Here is an 18,103-nt window from a genome sequence, read left to right on the forward strand (position 1 = left end):
AACTATCAATAACATCTGCCATTATGTAACAAATCTTCATAATATTATAACGACCATAGACTTTATATATGTTAAAATAATAAATAGGAGTAGATTTTAATAAGCCGTTAAAAAATGAGATTGTAAACAAAATGAACGATCGGGATGGGCGAATTCATCTCTACTGATTATATCATAAATATATGAAACATGTTGAATTTTACACAGAATTAAAATGAGGTGATGAATGAGTTCTTTAATAAAAGTTTATTTTTTCTCTGATGGTTTCCGACACACAAGTACAGGTATAGATGAATGGTTCACAATATATTCACTGACGCTACCTAGAAACGTTCTTCTGAGACGACCCCTACCACGTGTTCCGGTCACAATTAATGTGGCTTGTTCATTCTCAGCTTGACTGACTATAGCATGTCCAATATCTTTATTCATCAGACGGGTTATTCTACCATTTACCTGAAAGTAAATAATATTATAACAAATTATTCATAAAGGGAGGTAAGTACCTAGTGGCGTAACAGGAGGGTCGGCGGCCCTTGGGCGAATGTACTATGGGGGCCCTTGTCAAATTTTGTTTTTTAGTACAATGTATAAACTGTTATCAATTCGGACATTGGAGACATTACCTGAGAAGAAATCAAAAGTTATAAGACGTCCGGTAACTCTTGCTTAAATTCTTGATGAAATGGCCACAATTCAGAACTAAAACCATTTCTTATATCAGAACTGTAAAGTTCTATGATTTTAACTGCGCAAATGCCTATAATTCTTCGTTTGATAGCTCCAGAGATTCGCTGGATATATAATATTAAACACAACAGTTACCATCTTTGTCCCTCGAATCCTATTTTCAATTGCAGTTTATCAACAATTGGATAAAATACATGACCTTTGAACCCCCTTTCCAGACCCTGAATGAGTAATTTGACTAACATTTTCAATATATTTTTTTTTCCAAAACAAAAGACGTGTTTGTATCAGTAATTTCCGACATTGAAAATAAACTTGGTATAATGTAATTTTAGAAGTGCTGCTGTAGCACCTCGGACAGGAAATTGAAAGAACAAGTACCCTTGGGGTACATTTGATTAACTTGCTGTGGGTTTGTCACGAAATAAGAAACCCATAATTACATTAGCTTATCAAGCGAGCAATATTGTTTTCTTGACACAAGATAACTGACAAGATTACGAAAATGGCCAACAACTTTGGATTTGTATCGACTTTCTGATTAAATTTTGTCACATAGCCTCTCAACGGATTTACTTAATATTTGAAGACATGGACATGGTGATACATATTCTACGACAGATATTTCTGTTCTGATTTCAATTATAATGTTGAAACCTTACCCAGACACCGAATAGTATTTTCTCTGATTATTATTGCATCGTGGGTTATACTTTGTTTTTTATGCGCACATTATCCTCCATTTTCCTTACATCAACCAGATTGAAATGAATTGATCGATATTTCTGAGGAGGGCTCCGCGACCCAAAAGTAAACGATTCTGGAATCAGTGCCTTTACGAAGATTTCATCGATCACAAAATAATTATTAGGAACCTTTTGATGCTGACACGTGGGCCTTTGAATTGCGATAACTTATTTAATTCCAGACGTTCTCTGTTCGGTTGTTTCAACAAACCAGAAACCTGAAAATCAATATAGACTTTCGGAGTGGTCTTAATCATAGACCTTTTCTTTTAATGGCTTTGGTATAACCCAGGTTTTCTTCCTACATTTGAAGTATTGTGACCTGCTGACCACACATGTGTACTAAGCTATCCTGGAATAGCCATTAAGCAAAATAAATACCACAGAGTTGCTTAATGCCAACAAACCAGGACCGATAATAAATGGCATTATCCAGGTTGTTTCGATTTGAAAATCTAGAAAAATATCAGTATGTTTTTCAACAGATAAAAATATATTTTACAGCTTTGCATCGTTTTAGTTTGAATAATGTATATGGGGACCAGTAAAGGTTTTAGCTCCATGTGTAGCAACAGTAATCACACCCTACCTCGTAAACGACACCCGTAGGTCATACACATGGATTGGCGTGGACGGTTTAGTTTGAAGTTTTAGTCCATTTTCTTTGCCTTTCTTGTAAAATTTGACTTCCAAGAATCAGCAGTTTTCAAAAAACATACTTTCAGTCGCGATCTCAAGTATGATCCGAGCAGTGCTTCGTTTAATTAGCCCAAATCCAATTAAACACTGCTGGACTGCCTGATGATTCATGTCCTAAAAAATGACTGGTTAATAGTCGGTTTAACAAACCAATCCATTGTAGCGTAACAAATCAATTGGGAATAACCCGAACTCCAAATATGTTAACTTAAAAGTGTATAATAATGACTGACAATCGCGGCTACATTACGTTACCAGGTACGTCACACCCCTCGAAATTTATTATGAGCGATTAACCAGAGAATTGCAGAAAAAAAACTCTTTGTGTGATAAACGAGGCTATCCGAAATAGCTGCAAACGTAAACAGTGGATAATCGTCACATTTAGAATCTATTTATCAGACGAACAAAATTTTCACCATCTTTTAATACATTTAACCAACTGTTTGAAGTTTTTGAGAAGACCCCCCAGATCAAAGAGATGGGCTGTCATGTTAGGTATTTTGTTTCAACAAACTGAATAGAACTAGGACTGCTAGCAATGATACTCAGGAGAGATTTAATAAACGAAACAGACACACTCCGTCGGACCCAATTTTGTGCTCCAAGCGCAACAATCGCTATAGAGGGATTTCTCGGGTCATTGCCTCAGGAATTTGGACCTCAAGTTGAGAGCAGAATGTCACCCTCATGAAATTCGTTTATTTGTTCATATTTGGAGAATAGTTTTATAGAATTAATAGATTTAAGAATTATAAATAGGATGTCATAAAAAAAAACCCGCAGAAATGTGATTCTTGGAGAAAAGAGCGAAATCATGTAAGAAACGTGAAGGTAAGAAACGAAATTTTGTCCCGGAAGTGCAACCAAACATCCCAAATCAGACCGGTCTCCGTGACCAACGTATAGCTGTATAAGCGAGCTCAGCGCATATCAACACAAATTGGTTAATCACCGCACCGTCCTTGGAATTTGGACAGCCGATCTACCCTGATAATTCTAGCTCATTAAATGAAATGAGATGGGGTTTAACGTCCTACTGTTCTGCTCCGAACTGGGCTAACGAAGACGGGCATACGCCATGGCATACAGTGTGCTATGAGGGAAATTTTGCTCGGACAGCGGTACTGCGGCCTACTGTCAAAGGATCTTTTACGTGCACGCCAATGTGTACACGGGACCTCGGTTTTTCGTTCCATCCTAAGGACTAGACAACTGTCCTTGTCAGACCCTCCGTCCTGCATCACTGACAAGGGGGAAACCACGCCAGAAAATCTGTATAAACTTTCTCGGCCAATGCAGGGATCAAACACCCGATATCCAGGCTAGCCAGCCAGCGTCTTACCAGCTTAGCCACCGTGACCCCATCTAGCCCATTAAAATACACATCAGGTATCTGGCTTTAACGTGACCAGACAGGCATGTCACGCGAGACAATTTGACCTCATGTCGATATTTTCAGACACCCCTTCTGTGTTAAACGATGCAATTTAACACGAAGTGAAAATCTGACGTTGTGAGCTGTCAGGGCTCAAAAATATAAATCGACATCTTCCATCTTTATTCCGACCAAAACCGCGAGATAAGTATTCATTTTAGCCAGGTCCAGTCTCTGGATAATCGAGGTTACTTTATCAACTATATATCGCGCGTAAGTATAGTTCCGACTGTCCAATAATACGACTAATGGAAAGGGTTTTGATGTTAAAGTTACATGAGCCACGCGTGTCTTTGAGGATAGAAATGACCAATTAGACCACGTCAACCCGATATTTCGGTCATTTTGGGAGAAACATACATTAATATTTATTTTCTTCGTGTTACGTAAACGTGTACACTGACAGCGGCGTTTCCACAAAATCTTATTTGTCTGCATCGTCTTTTTGTCAACCAAACAGACGTTATACCCGATAAGCAGTGTCGGATTCAGCCTGCATGGGTTCCCTGGCTGAAAATATCGGGGGGCCCTTGAACCAACAGTGAAAAGGGAGTATATTCTGGTCATTGTCCGTCACACCCATAATTTATATACAGTAGGGTAGATAGATAGATAGATAAATTTATTTTGCACAAATTCTGGGACCCCTTTAATATTGGGGACCCATGGCTGCAGCTCAATTAGCCCCATCTTTAATCCGTGCCTGCCGATAAGTTGATCTGAACTTTGTTTGATAAGCAAAATATTAGTTAACAATTTCTCTGAATTTAGTTTTCTTGCTATTAATAGACAATGGCCTTCTCTCCTTTTCATTCCTGCTTAAAATCCCTTTCTAGACAAAGGATGATCAAAGAGGTTATGCAGCTGGCTATATTACATCATATACCAGATTAAACGTTCAGTACAGATTGCTTTACAAGACAAGGGACATTACATAATCGAGTCAGCTATAAGTTTATATTTTTGTAATGACTAATGATTACTATCTGGACAACGATGCATGACATGCGTCAAGATGGCACGATAACTATCAATAACATGTCATTATGTAACAAACGCGTACATGGAAAGCCGGCCTAACACTAACCAATCCCCAATGTTCTTAGGAATTTTTAAACCGTGTTTGATAGGTGAAACAATCCATTACTTTTATTTATTCTCTTTCCGGTCAAATTTCAAGATGAGAGTTTGGTAAGGAACAGGTGCCTAGTCGTTCGGATGGGACGAAAAACCAAGATCCCATGTATGCCATTGGTAATACATTAACGTTCGCCTGATATTTGCATTTGGAAATAACAGCTGGCGTTGGAATGACGTATACCCATCTTCATCAGCCTTATTGGTACAGGAAAGTAAGACATTTAGCCCCATTTCATGATCGCACAATTGACCTTCAAGCATCGATTTTGCTTGACTTCTATTTTGGAAACAGTCGATTTTGCTTGACTTCTATTTTGGAACCAGATTCTAAGTAATATTAAAATCGTCAACGAAATAAATCAGATAATAATACGATTAAAGATATACGAGTATCATTACCAGAAATAGACTTCAGTAACTGTTCCTCAAGTTAATCAATTTATTGAAACGATTCTTACACAATAAAGATGTCTGTTACACAACAATTCAATTATACAATGAATATTGGTTAGAACTAAACCTGATTAGGATTTCTTCTTTAAACATAAGATATCTTTCAGGAAATATTTGAAAACCATATCCATGACAATATTCTTGATTCTCCTGTTTCCATTCATCAACATATCTGTATCTTTTCACGATGCGAGCAGGATTAAATTGATTCACCTCTTTTGGCAGGCATTGGAAACATCTGATGTGAAATTGAAGAGAAGTTCTCTTCTTTTTAGCTGTTAGTCACGCCAGAAAGTGTGATTCTAGGATAAATTGTATGATTAAAACTTCTTTAAAAGCAATGTGTCCAATAGATTTTTAGCTTTCAGTGATAATTAGAAATTGCGGAATGAAAACAACCTCTCTCTTATTTTTCGGTTTTAATGTTAAAAACTTGAAAATTGTGATTTGACTAAGCTAATCTCCATTTGATGGTTGCTAAATTTTTGTGGCTTGTTTTGGTCGAATGGTCCGGGGAATGGACTTCCCACTAGATTGTCTTTCCTTGGACAATTAAATGCGGTGCTGACAAAACCGTTTCTCCCCTTATAAGAGGCATTATCATTTTCACCACTGCAGCTGGAGACAATTGGGAGCAGGGGGTTGGGGGTTGGGTAGATATTCAGAAAAGGCAGAAGTATCTGTCCAGAGAAGGGAAAACCACACCGGAAACTGTCAAGGAACTTTCTTGGCTAACGCCGGAATCGAAGACCGGACCTATCAGGCAATCTGACACGGAGCTATCAATATGTGATTTACAAGCGATTTGTAGTTTCTCCCATATTATTAGAACAATTGCCTCGTGTGCGCTTCATCGAAGAATTGCAGAATATGAAAAGAATTTGCTATTATAAATCTTCGCTCTGCAACCGCTGTGTGTATATAGTCCTATGCGACAGCATGTAATCCCTCGTGGAGCAATATTGTTGTTCAACCAATCATCAGTGCAAGCTAAAATACTATTTGATCTTACAAAATCATTCGCCATTTTGACCAGTCTCACGATCAGTGTTGGTAATGCCCCCGTCAGACCGGGGTGGTGTCCTTACTGCGCTGCTGCGACCGTACGGCGACTAGGAAATGCACAAGGTCGCCAGCAAACGTGAACACAACACAAGAAAATGTACCAAAATATTACAAACTTGAAAAAAGTCGCATTCTCATAGCTTTCCAGTTCAGATCGCAGAACCTTGGCGTCTGTTTTGAACATGCTCAAAACAAACGCCGTGACTCGGTGATCATTGGCGACCATGGAGACCACAGCACGTTAGCTGGCGTTTCTACCACCCTTATGGCGATCTTGACGCGCTCTAAAACCAATTTTCATCGCGGTAGCAGCGCAGTAAGGACGCCACCCCGGTCTGACGGGGTTATAATCCCAAGGCGGTCGCCCGAAAGTTGCGTGTACACGCAAACATTTTGCCGCCTGATTTCGACACCATCGTCAGTTGCGAAACATTCGCCCAAGTGTTCTAGGCTTAAAACTTGACAATATTGACCCAAAGTATAAATAGCGATGACAAAATTTATGCTCCAGTAGAATGGGGTCTTATGTCAACATATTTTCTAGGATCAATTATCAAAACGAACCATTGTATTTGTATTCTTAGTAAAAATGGTGTATGAATTATCAGTCAATGTTAGGACAATGGCGGCTATATCGCTGAAATAAATATGGTAATACTTGGTATCTATCGATCCAAGTTGATCGGAGATTAAAGTATTTATGAAAAACGCTTCTGTCATGATGATGATAAATTGTCATGTATATCCAGACCATAATCTACGATGGGAATCAAGCGACAATAGTAATAAATATAAAGGATCAGAGACTGATGTTAGCTGTAGTGATCAGTTTTACGTTTAATCAATTTATTTGTTCTGTGATATCACCCGTGTTGGACGTTAACCATTCAGCTATTGAGTAGAATTTCTTGCTCTGTGGTACAGCTAGCTGCTTTGGATTTACTTTGTCATAACCAGGGCATCAACCGTCTCTTTAGTCTGTGCTCCAAGAATATTATTCATGACATTGTTATCTGACATTAGATACTGCATACACGATTATAGATTAAATATGATTAACTAAGACGAACCATGACCCAGTTTCACAAAGTACACATAAGATACGTTTCATGAAACGAGCATCTGATCGATAATTAATCGCATTTCCGCAAAAATTTACACCCTTTATTTATTCACGAAAACTTAGATTTTCTTAAAATATATTTAACTGGGCTACATTGAACTGGAATGGGGTTGAACGTGCTACCCGGACAGCGTGTTTTAGCTTACTCCGCATCAAATTCAAAATACCAAGGGTTGTTTTACGTGCACTCGGTTTAGTATAAAACGGCCTCCTTTATACAATAAGATCGCTTTTGTATAATAAGACCATCTTTCTACTCACTTGGGATCCGCGGTGTATCAGTGAGTACGTTGGCTCGCTAACCCGGGGGTCCAATTTCCCTCATTGCACACTGTATGGTGAATGTCCGTCTCCATTTGCTCGATCGGAGCAAAACAGTAGGACGCTAAACCCATTTCATTTCATTTCTACTCACTCCAGATTTCTGTATTTTTGTATTTAATTCATCTGTTATTTCATCCATGTGTTTCTGCTGTTCTGTTATAACTTTTTCTAGGTGATTAGCATCGTGCCTTAAAGCTGCAAAAAAGTAAAATAAAAATGAATTTTTCTACATTCTAAAATTATTATAATTTTACAGTAAAATAGACCTTGATATAATTATTTCACTGGTTCCGGAAGTGACTCCATAGCTGTTAACGATTACCAACGAAACCGAAATAATGCCCGATTCTCAGTTTGTTCTAGATGAATAATAAAGAAAGTTATGTGTACTTAGCAAAATCGATAGGCATTTTGTTAACAATGCGAAGAGTTTCCACAATGTGAGAAAAAAAATGATGTAATAACTCAAACAATACGACCTCATCTAAAAGCGGTAATGTCGGCCATTGATTTTATAAAGTAATGGAAGTTGGCATCTAATATAAATACATGTTATATCACACAGGTTGGGTAAACATAATTACAGAGATAGTCACGGCTTATAAACCATCGTTTCGTTCCTTCGATTGCTTTATTTTGCGAGTGTAAGAGACAGGAATTGAAATGGGATTAACATGTTTTCACAAAGCGAGATAATCAAAACGGACAGACGCGCTTTCGATTTCCAATAGCCAGGAGATCCTTACAAAGGACCTCGGGTTTCCGTCCTCAACGACGAAATGCTTGCCAGTACCAGCTTCCTCGTGCTATATCCACTGACAAGGGAACTTTCTAGGCCAACACCGAAATGGAATCAGTTAGCTCATATATAGCACCATTTCGCACTTATTTATCCACTGGTCTACCGAATCTATGAATATACGATATCTGGTTTGGCCTGACATTAACATTTCCAATTTGTCTTCAGTCCGCCACATTGAAACAATCTGTATTAAAGATACATTAGTTAAGAGTTTAATAATGAGTTGGACATTTTTGCTATACCAATTCCAAAAAAAGATGATAAGAAAAGAAATTATTGAAAATTTCAGTCAAATTACTTTATTCAGAACGGAGTTGTCACTGTCCCCGCACCGAGAATTGCATATCGTTTGATTGAAAGACGATATTTATACCCCATTCATATATTGTCGATTATCAAATAACACTCCTAATGGCTACGGGACCCTCGATTGGCAGGCCTTTTATCGGCAATCTCCGGTAGTGACGCCAGTGACTAACGGTAAACGTTAGCTTGGTCAGCCATTTATTGATTTAAGTATTAAATAGACGACTGTTTAAATCCAACCTTGCAAGAAAGACTTGCAACAGACAGATTTAGCTCTTAACTAATGTATCTTTAAGCCGATTTGTAAAAATTACAATTATCCATAATTTTGTTCAAGTTTTATGAAATCATTCTGGTGCGATATGTCAAATGTGAATATTTTTAAAATATCTTTGTCTGGCATACTTCGGGTGCTATTGACATAAAACCGATCTTGTCGGTGATTAATAAGAAGCCTTAAAACAAACCAAAATCAATCACCAACACACTTGATACGGAGCAAGAAGCTGAGTTATATTTGTTTGCCGTGTACGGTATCATTATAAAAGCATATAATTCACGGTTACCTTTCAGTAATATATATAAGGAATAACAAGTAGTTATCAGTCTTGTTCCATGTTAATATAATATAGATCAATTTACAAGACATTTATTGTAATTGGATACTTGTTACTTAATGGTTTTAAAGTGCCAGTTACTTAAATAGTGTTTAATCTGGCGGGTAAAAAAAACCCAACATTAACTGAAAGTATGCCACCGTATATAAAATTTATCTAATATATGTTTTGCCTCATTTAATCTTCGACCGCTGTGGAAAGTAAGTGTCTATATCATGTTTTATACTGGACATTATACTAGTTGATAGACATTGTAATCCGTACAACTAAAACTAATACAAGTTCTTTACTATTGAGTGGGGGATTGGTTACTGGTCACCATATAGTACAAATGGTCCATTGCACCACATGATAAAAGAGGTTGGAACACCAGTCAAGAGATTCGGACTCGTGTCCGACTTAGGTCACTTCAATGACTTGACATGCGACTAGATTTGAAACGTTATCGCGACCCATGACGAGGGGGCCATAACTTTAACCTGGTGACTCATTGATGAATTGACGACTTGGGCGGACATTATGAAGAGTTGGGACTTAACGTGTCTCGGCACTGAAGTCAGCAACTTGCGACTCGGGACTCGACTAGGCCTCTGGCTGCGGCGACTTGTTCCCGCCTCTGCATGATAATAAGGATCTAATAATTAATCTATACGAAGTCATACAGAGAGAGAGATAGAGAGAGAGAGTGAGTTTAACAAACACTCGACCCAGACTAGGTCATTTAGGGACTAACATATGGTTTAATTTTATTTCAATAATTCGCTTGCCGCGTAGGTTTTTTTAGCAGACCCACGCCAGTTGACTCAATGACAGGGCTTATGATAAAGCGCGCACGTGCTAACCATTCGGTCATCCCCCCCCCCCACACACACGCATTAGTTATACAAGTCGTACGGATAGTATTTGGAACATAAAACGTAAAATGTGGGCTACCCCTGCTGGGGACGTCCCTGTGAAGGAAATATGTTGAAAGCATAAGTAGGTAAGTGAGTTGTTGTGTGCTTAGTAAAACTTGAAGGAGACAGTTAATGTCTAGTAATATGAGAAATATATAATTGTTATCCTGCTTTGTTTAAAATAAGTGTTGTAGACATCGTATTACAGATTAAATATGATCAGAATGCTAAGACTATAAATCAATATGTCTAGCTTGGTACAGTAAAAAGACCATACCGGAAAATGAGTATAGGGCCTGATACACACTTAGAAAATATTCAAATTAGGGTATTCAGATATTGATATGGATAAAAAAATATGATCTGGACACCAAAACACATCACTTAACTTAAAGGGGCATTATGAGAGATTAGATAAAGTGCTGATGGTTCTCATTTAGTAGTTAAAAACTTGATAATGTAAAGGGAATATGCTGAAAGGTTCAGTGAAATTGCTCCACTCTGAACCGAGATATTAAGAGTTTGAATTTTAGGCCTAGCCTCGATCATCATTACTAATCGATACCATGAAAAATCATAGCCTCGACTATCCATCATCAATGCGCGTTGAGCAGCAAATCGGATTCAAATCCAGTGAAAACCCAACACATAGATGGCATCGAGAGTTGATTAAGGTCTTTTCATGTTAATAGATGTCTAATTAATTTCAGACCCAAAGAAAGACCTGCAATAGGTAGATTTAGCTCTTGCATAATGTATTGGGACTGGGTGGTATTCAGATAGTGATATGGAGAAAATATGTTCTATTTCGTACTCGACACCAAAACACATCACTTAAAGTAGCCAAGTCTCTAACTCAATATCATCCAAAGTCTTACACGTTGAAAACACGAATTATTTGTCAATTCTAATCAACATTGATGCTGTAATCTTACCGGGAAATGGTAGGCTTCTGATATCCAATAGACAAGATAAACATTTTACCATTGGTACACGAATCGTGTACCATAGTGCGTTTCAGCGTCATTTGTAACAAGTGACCAGAAAGAACGAGGCTAGACATATTCAACAACTCTTGTCAAACGGGGATGTCATATGTTATCGGGGGGGGGGGGGCATGCGCAATAAACTAGTATAACCAGACGCTAGAAATTGGCAGTCGGTTGAGACTTATGCCGTTTTTCGCTGGACACAACTGATTTGAAATTAGAGTTAAAACGGAAATATTTGAATGTAAATAAGTTTATATACAACCAGATTACATTATTATAATGCGCTGCGACCCATTTGGGTCAATTTGTCGTTCCCAAATATTACCGATTTAGCTCCTTTAAGTTAATCTACAAACACCCCGGGGGACTTGGTGGTCCAGTAGTTTAATGGGTATGCTGCAAATCATAAGCTTTCTAAAAGTGAAATAATTCTGTGGAAGCAGAATTCGAATGTTCCTAGCTTCACGCGATAGCCGAGGAATGAATAAGTATTTAGAAGGTGCATTGACCGCGTTCAATATTTTATTTGAAAGGAAATGCTATATTGCTTGATGGATGTTTTGGCCAAAGAACTATAAATATGTTCTAACTGGTAATAATAGGATGAGAGAGAAGGAGAAATGGGGTTTAAAAACCACTCTACTAAAACTAGGTTATTTCGGGACTAAAAAGGTAAAAGTTTATTTCCATAATTCGCTTGTGATTGGGGGTCTTTAGAAGTTAGAGGTTGGACAGGTGACCCTACTCCATTTCACGTACAACCTTTGTACTGGTAGGAGATAACTAGTTTGGGTTAGTGATAGTGTTAGGGTTAAACTGGGCTGTGGCTGAAACGTCCTACACAAGCTTGGTACTGATAGGAGCTAACGAGCTAGGGTTAGGGTCAGGGTTAAAATCCTCTGTGACCGAAATATCCTACACTAATAAAATAGATAAAGTAATTTAATTCCAGGCATGTTTGACACCCTACTCGTCAGAACCTCATAAAATCAGCAATTTCCATCAACTATAGATTACGTCAATAGAATACGAGATAGGATTAATGGGCGTAAGTTAGATTAATAGTTATTGAACCTGAGGGAACAGAGTTACGTCAAATGATGCTTGCCTCTCACACGGTCCCAGCTCGGTTCAATCTAATAAGGGCGAATCTGGATTCCATCAATTATATTAAGAATTTGCAATTTAGACTGTTAATTTGTGGATTATATTCTTATAGTTATATAGTGATGACCCAGACATTTGATTTCAATTTTGACCAGAAAAATATTTAAGTGATTAAACGTTGAAAGATTGGCTTCATTCAGACACATCTATCCAGCAAACAGTTGGTCGAATGGTTTCGCTGGGAATCACTGTGGCTTAGCGAGTATGACGCTAACTCACAAGCCGGATTTGGTCCTAGTGTTGACCAAAAAAGATCCTCGGATTTTCCAACCTATTTTACCATCGTTAGTGGTGAAGGACTTAAAACCTCGGTGGGCGAAAAGCCGAGGTTTCGTCTATACCATCGACAGTGTGTTAAAGATCCTCTAACAATCGGAAATCTTAATTTAAGAGTAGCATAAGTTATATCATAACACACTGTATGGCATATGTCTGGTTCGTTCAGAAAAGCAGGATGTTAAACCCCATGAAGTTTTGTTTTCGTCAGTTAAAGATCTACATTTTAGGAACCGAAAGTTTGAACGGATATGGGAGCCCTTCGTAATTGGAAAGAGGTTTGCAATTGTTCCAAACATTTTAATCACGACGATGTCAAACATATCCTATGCGTTATATTAAGCGGGGGAAATAAGGGAAATGTCATATGCATTAGATCATAGAATGGAATAGATAAAATAAAAGATAAAATATGCCCAATCAATATAATGATTTAAAGCACCGTTGCTATTCACCCTAATAAGTACAGAAGAACCACACTACACGCAAAATATCCCCGATAAGACAAACTATACCGACATGTAATGACCGGCCAACGCCTACAGTAGACCTAAACCTAAATCGGTTCAACGTATTTTTTGTCATGAGGGGTCCATATATAACCTTCATTAGTTTTATAGTAGATCCGCCCCTGGCTATCGTCCTTGAAATCCCCCACTTTACTTGCAGTTGTCAGTAATTTGTTTAACGACTAGGAATTTAATGTAGTATGGATATCATTTGGTATACGTATCTATCCTGCCATGTTTTATTAATACAACACAAGTCACGTATTTTTGTTACCTAATCAAATCTCTATCGCTGCATTGAGACTTTAATTTATTTATATCAACATTACGTTATCCTCTAGAGACCAATTCTGGTTTTGGATATTTATTAGAATAACTCCATCATCAGCGGCTTACTTCGGCTTCATTTAATGCATAATTCCCTATAGTATACATAGTAATACTGTAAGTCTAATCTGTCAAAAAAAGCATAAATTGGTGGTTATTTTTGGATACGGAAGTGGTCGATTAAATGGCTCTCCTAACAATACTTTTCTTCGATTGCTGGCATAACTTATTTTGCTAGGCATTTTGGTATTATATTTCTGACAGAATATCGTATTGTTTATAAGATTACATTTTGATATATCCACTGTGTTCAATATTCCAATTAATATTAAATGATATATATTACTAGAAGGACGTTCCGAGGATGGCTGGGGGCTAGATGCGACAACCCAAAAAACTAAATCTAAAACTCTTTTGTACTAAACTGAATACGGACACGTGTTTATGTATATATCAAATAAAATTGATTCATATTATTCTAATGGATTAGATATTTTTATACAACTACATTTTCATGTGGACGTACATTGTCGTCGCCCCTGTCCGTTCGGACGTCCGTCTAGAGGTCACAATTTTTAACCGATTTAAAAAAAAAAACGTTCGAATATATCATCGTTACACCATAATTACGGTTTAGTTCGAATTTCGTGAAAACGAAACGAAACTGTCCGACTAAATGGCCGCTCCCTGTACGCTTGTGGTCCCTCTGTAGGTCCCAGAGGTTTCGATTCCTTTCGATAATAGTGAATATCGGACGTAACTTCCTAGACTATGGCCCCTGATTTGACGAAAAATCACTTTGCTTTAGCTTGTTCTCTGTCCATCTCTTGCAAAATGTGGGCGTATCTTGCAATGCAACCGCTTATATACACGTGTGCTTTATTTTGTTTTGTTGGGTTTTATTTGAAGGGGGGGGGGGGGGCAGGGGTCGAATGTGAATCATCAGTGTCGCTTTACGATGTTTCACTGTATAAATACTTAGATATTGAGTACTATGGACCAGGAACCGCACATGACGTCATAGTCGCCATCTTGGAATTATGATATTTCGAAGATCGTCGCTCCTATAAGAACAACGATAACAACAAGATGGGTAGCGCTTGGGGATCAATTCCTGATGCATAAGGCAGGAGTGTAGGATTAGTGCAGCGATTGCTTGGCTATACAATGTAAGGATTAGCGATTTTATCGAGCAATTGAATTACCTCTGTGCCACGCAAAGTCGCCGATTTCGGTCGTCTTTTCTTCGGGCAATATCTAAATTTTCACGGCTTAATCCACGCTCAAAGGTATTCAAATCGATTATTTAACATTTAATGACTTAAATATCAAGGATAGATAATCTTCCGGCTTTGATTCAACCAGATTAAAAAGAGATCAATCGATAGATGAATCCACAGAGGGATTGTTAACAAATCTTTAATTTATCATATCTTTGTAAATACATAAGGAACCATTTTAGACTGATATTCAAGTTTGACAATATTGTATGTTTGCAAGGGATTCAAAATCCGTCAAATGAAAATCTCTCAAAATTAATTATCGATTTTACCGTGGAATTGAATTGGTGCTTTAAGGATTAATTTTTGATAAGAATTAGTAAAGGCTTTGTGTGAAAATTGAAATTTAAACATGATTTTAATTTATTTACTGTGAATTAACAATAACCAAAAAACTATTCACTTCAATGAATAGCTATTAGCTATATCAACACAGTGAATAAATACTATTCACGTGAGTGAATAGCTATAGTTATATTAGCATAGGAAATAAATACTACTTACGTGAGTGAATAGCTATAGTTATATCAACACGGTAAATAAAAACTACTTACGTGAGTGAATAGCTATAGTTATATAAGCAGAGTAAATAAAAACTACTTACGTGAGTGAATAGCTATAGTTATATCTGCACAGTAAATAAATACTACTTCATCTGTGGTTCGGTGTAAATTCTCTACATAATCTGAAATGAAGATGGAAATCAGGTGTCACTAATTATGTAGTGTGTCAGGTTATTTCAATAGAGGAAGTTGAATTTGCTGACGGGGGCCGCGGTGGCTCGGGTAGCATGGCACAGGCACCCGCTGATTATCTAGGTCCGGACTTCCAACCCTATGTTGAACGAACAAATTGCTCGGAAATTTCCAGTCTGGTTACTCCTTGTCAGTGATGCATGACAAAAAAGTTCGACTGCATTGATTCAGTTACAGAAGAAACCAAACAATTCTTCATTCATATACAATTGTAGGTATGCTACATAACAGTTCTTTTTAAAGAGAAGGAGAGAGAGAGAGAGAGAGAGAGAGAGAGAGAGAGGGGGAGAGAGAGAGAGTATAACGTCCACTCCACTCAAACTAGGTCATTTCGGGACTAACATATGGTTCAATTTTAAGGTCACCTAATGTCGATGGAGTTTAATTCTGCCTTGAAATAAAGATTTACCCTTTGCTATTCACTTAAAGTAAAATAGCCAGTTCAGGAATTTGTATTTTGTACAGATTCTATTTTAGGAATAGAGACAGAATTATACTATTCAAAAAAAGTAGGGGATATTTGATTTTGGGGGCATAATACTAAAATATGCAAATGACTACGAAAAAAGTCACTATAGAACCTAACAGAAGAAACATTTCCAGTTACATGTGACGCCCAAACGCACCAATAGCTACCGCATGGAATGCAGGTGATGCTTGGGATCATCATGGGGGTCCAACCCAAGATTTGCACGACTCTGACTTTGAATGTTACAGTCATTGTGGCATTGAATTCCAGGGTGGAAACATCAGTTTAATTGTTTTAGTGACCAGAAAACAAATTTTGATATGCGTCGGCTTACCCAAAATGAAAGGTTACGTGCCCTTGGCATGCTACAGATCGGCACAACACAGGCGGTTGTGGCGCGGACGATGAATGTTTCTCAGTCTGTCATAAGCAGGCTATGGTCCAGATACCGTGATACACAATCTGTACAGGACAGACCACGCTCAGGTCGACCAAGGGCGACAACTCAAGCCCAGGATCGATTATTCCGTACCTTGGCCTTGAGAAATCGTGTCATCACAGCAAATCAGATCAGCGCTCGTCTTCAAACAGACACTGGTGTGAGAGTGAGTGGCCAGACGATTCGGAATCGACTGCATAGGTGTCACCTTCGCGCCCGACGTCCTCGCGTGATCCCTTGTTTGAGAGATCATCACATTCAGGCAAGACGTCGTTGGTGTAGGGATCGTCAACACTGGGATAATCGACGCTGGAGCAATGTGATGTTTTCAGATGAGTCAAGGTTCACTGTTGATTTTTTGGACAGACGTAGGAGGGTGTGGCGTCGTCGAAACGAGCGCTTTCAAGACGTTAACGTCATCAGACATGATCGATTTGGGGGTGGTTCTGTTATGGTGTGGGGAGGCATCACTGTTGCTGGAAGAACGGCTTTACATGTTGTTGCAGGGCGTGTTACAGGCCAGTACTACCGGGACAACATCTTGGCAGTCCATGTTGTGCCGTTCGCACGACGTCATGGCCGCCGTTTCATCTTCCAAGATGACAACGCAAGATGTCACAGGGCCAGGATCGTTACAGGTTACCTCCAACAACAGAACATCACCACATTACCTTGGCCAGCACTGAGTCCCGACCTCTCCCCCATCGAGCATGTCTGGGACATGCTTGGACAGAGGTTACGTCAACGTCAACAACGTCCTGCCAATGTCCAAGAACTTGCTGCTGCGTTGCAACAGGAATGGGACAATCTGGACCAAAATGACCTTAGACGTCTCATTAGGAGTATGCCACGTCGGACCAATGCTTGTTTGGCAAACAGAGGAGGATTTACCCGTTACTGACTTGGTTGTGATGCTGTGGTAACTTTGCTGTTTGACCCCGGGTATCATTTTACCCTTATAATGGTCAGTCTGTGCCTTACTTAGTCTAACGATCATTTGGAATAAATCGATGAATGTGAACTTCATTTCATTTTGTCATTTGTTTCTTCGTCAGTTTCATTAGGTGACTTTAATAACACTTAAAAATCAAATATCCCCTACTTTTTTTTGAATAGTATATAAAAATGTGTCAAACAGGTTTATTGACCAAATGGCTAAATAAGACAATCTTTCAATTAAGCTTCTTGTTTAAACTGTTGTGCCCTTAAGCTTTATATCAGTCTGGTTATTGGCTACCTAATAATAACTATCAGAAAAATGTCAAGCCACGCGACTCGAACAGACAACACAGACTAACTTACACTCAGCGACGCATGGGATAAATAGTAAATGGACATCATATAATCCTAAATGTCAATATCCAACAGTTCGATACAATAACCCGCCACAAGACATCGGTCAATACAGATCAGTACAGTGGAATAAACATGGCATGCGTCTTACACGACACTAGCTATAAGGTTGAATCTGGCCCTAGTTTAGGCAAGCAATAACGCCCATTGTTTAAATTGTAAAATGTATAAATTGTAAAGTTGATGAAATTGTAAACTTGTTAAACTGTAAACTTGATAAATTAATGTATAAATTGT

General features: G+C 38.2%; 1 long non-coding RNA gene across 1 annotated transcript in view; it reads right to left on the reverse strand.

Moving 5' to 3' along the window:
- Positions 1-288: 288 nt before the first annotated feature.
- Positions 289-18,103, reverse strand: part of LOC130013640 (uncharacterized) — a 30,437-nt gene continuing 12,622 nt past the window's right edge. Inside the window, exons 2-4 of the long non-coding RNA XR_008788847.1 lie at positions 15,455-15,535; positions 7,770-7,873; positions 289-456 (exon numbers count right to left, since the gene is read on the reverse strand). This is a non-coding gene — a long non-coding RNA (uncharacterized LOC130013640). The remainder of the gene's footprint in view (positions 457-7,769; positions 7,874-15,454; positions 15,536-18,103) is intronic.

Source organism: Patella vulgata, chromosome 7 (genome assembly GCF_932274485.2).
Source record: "Patella vulgata chromosome 7, xgPatVulg1.2, whole genome shotgun sequence".
Taxonomy (NCBI): Eukaryota; Metazoa; Mollusca; class Gastropoda; family Patellidae; genus Patella; species Patella vulgata.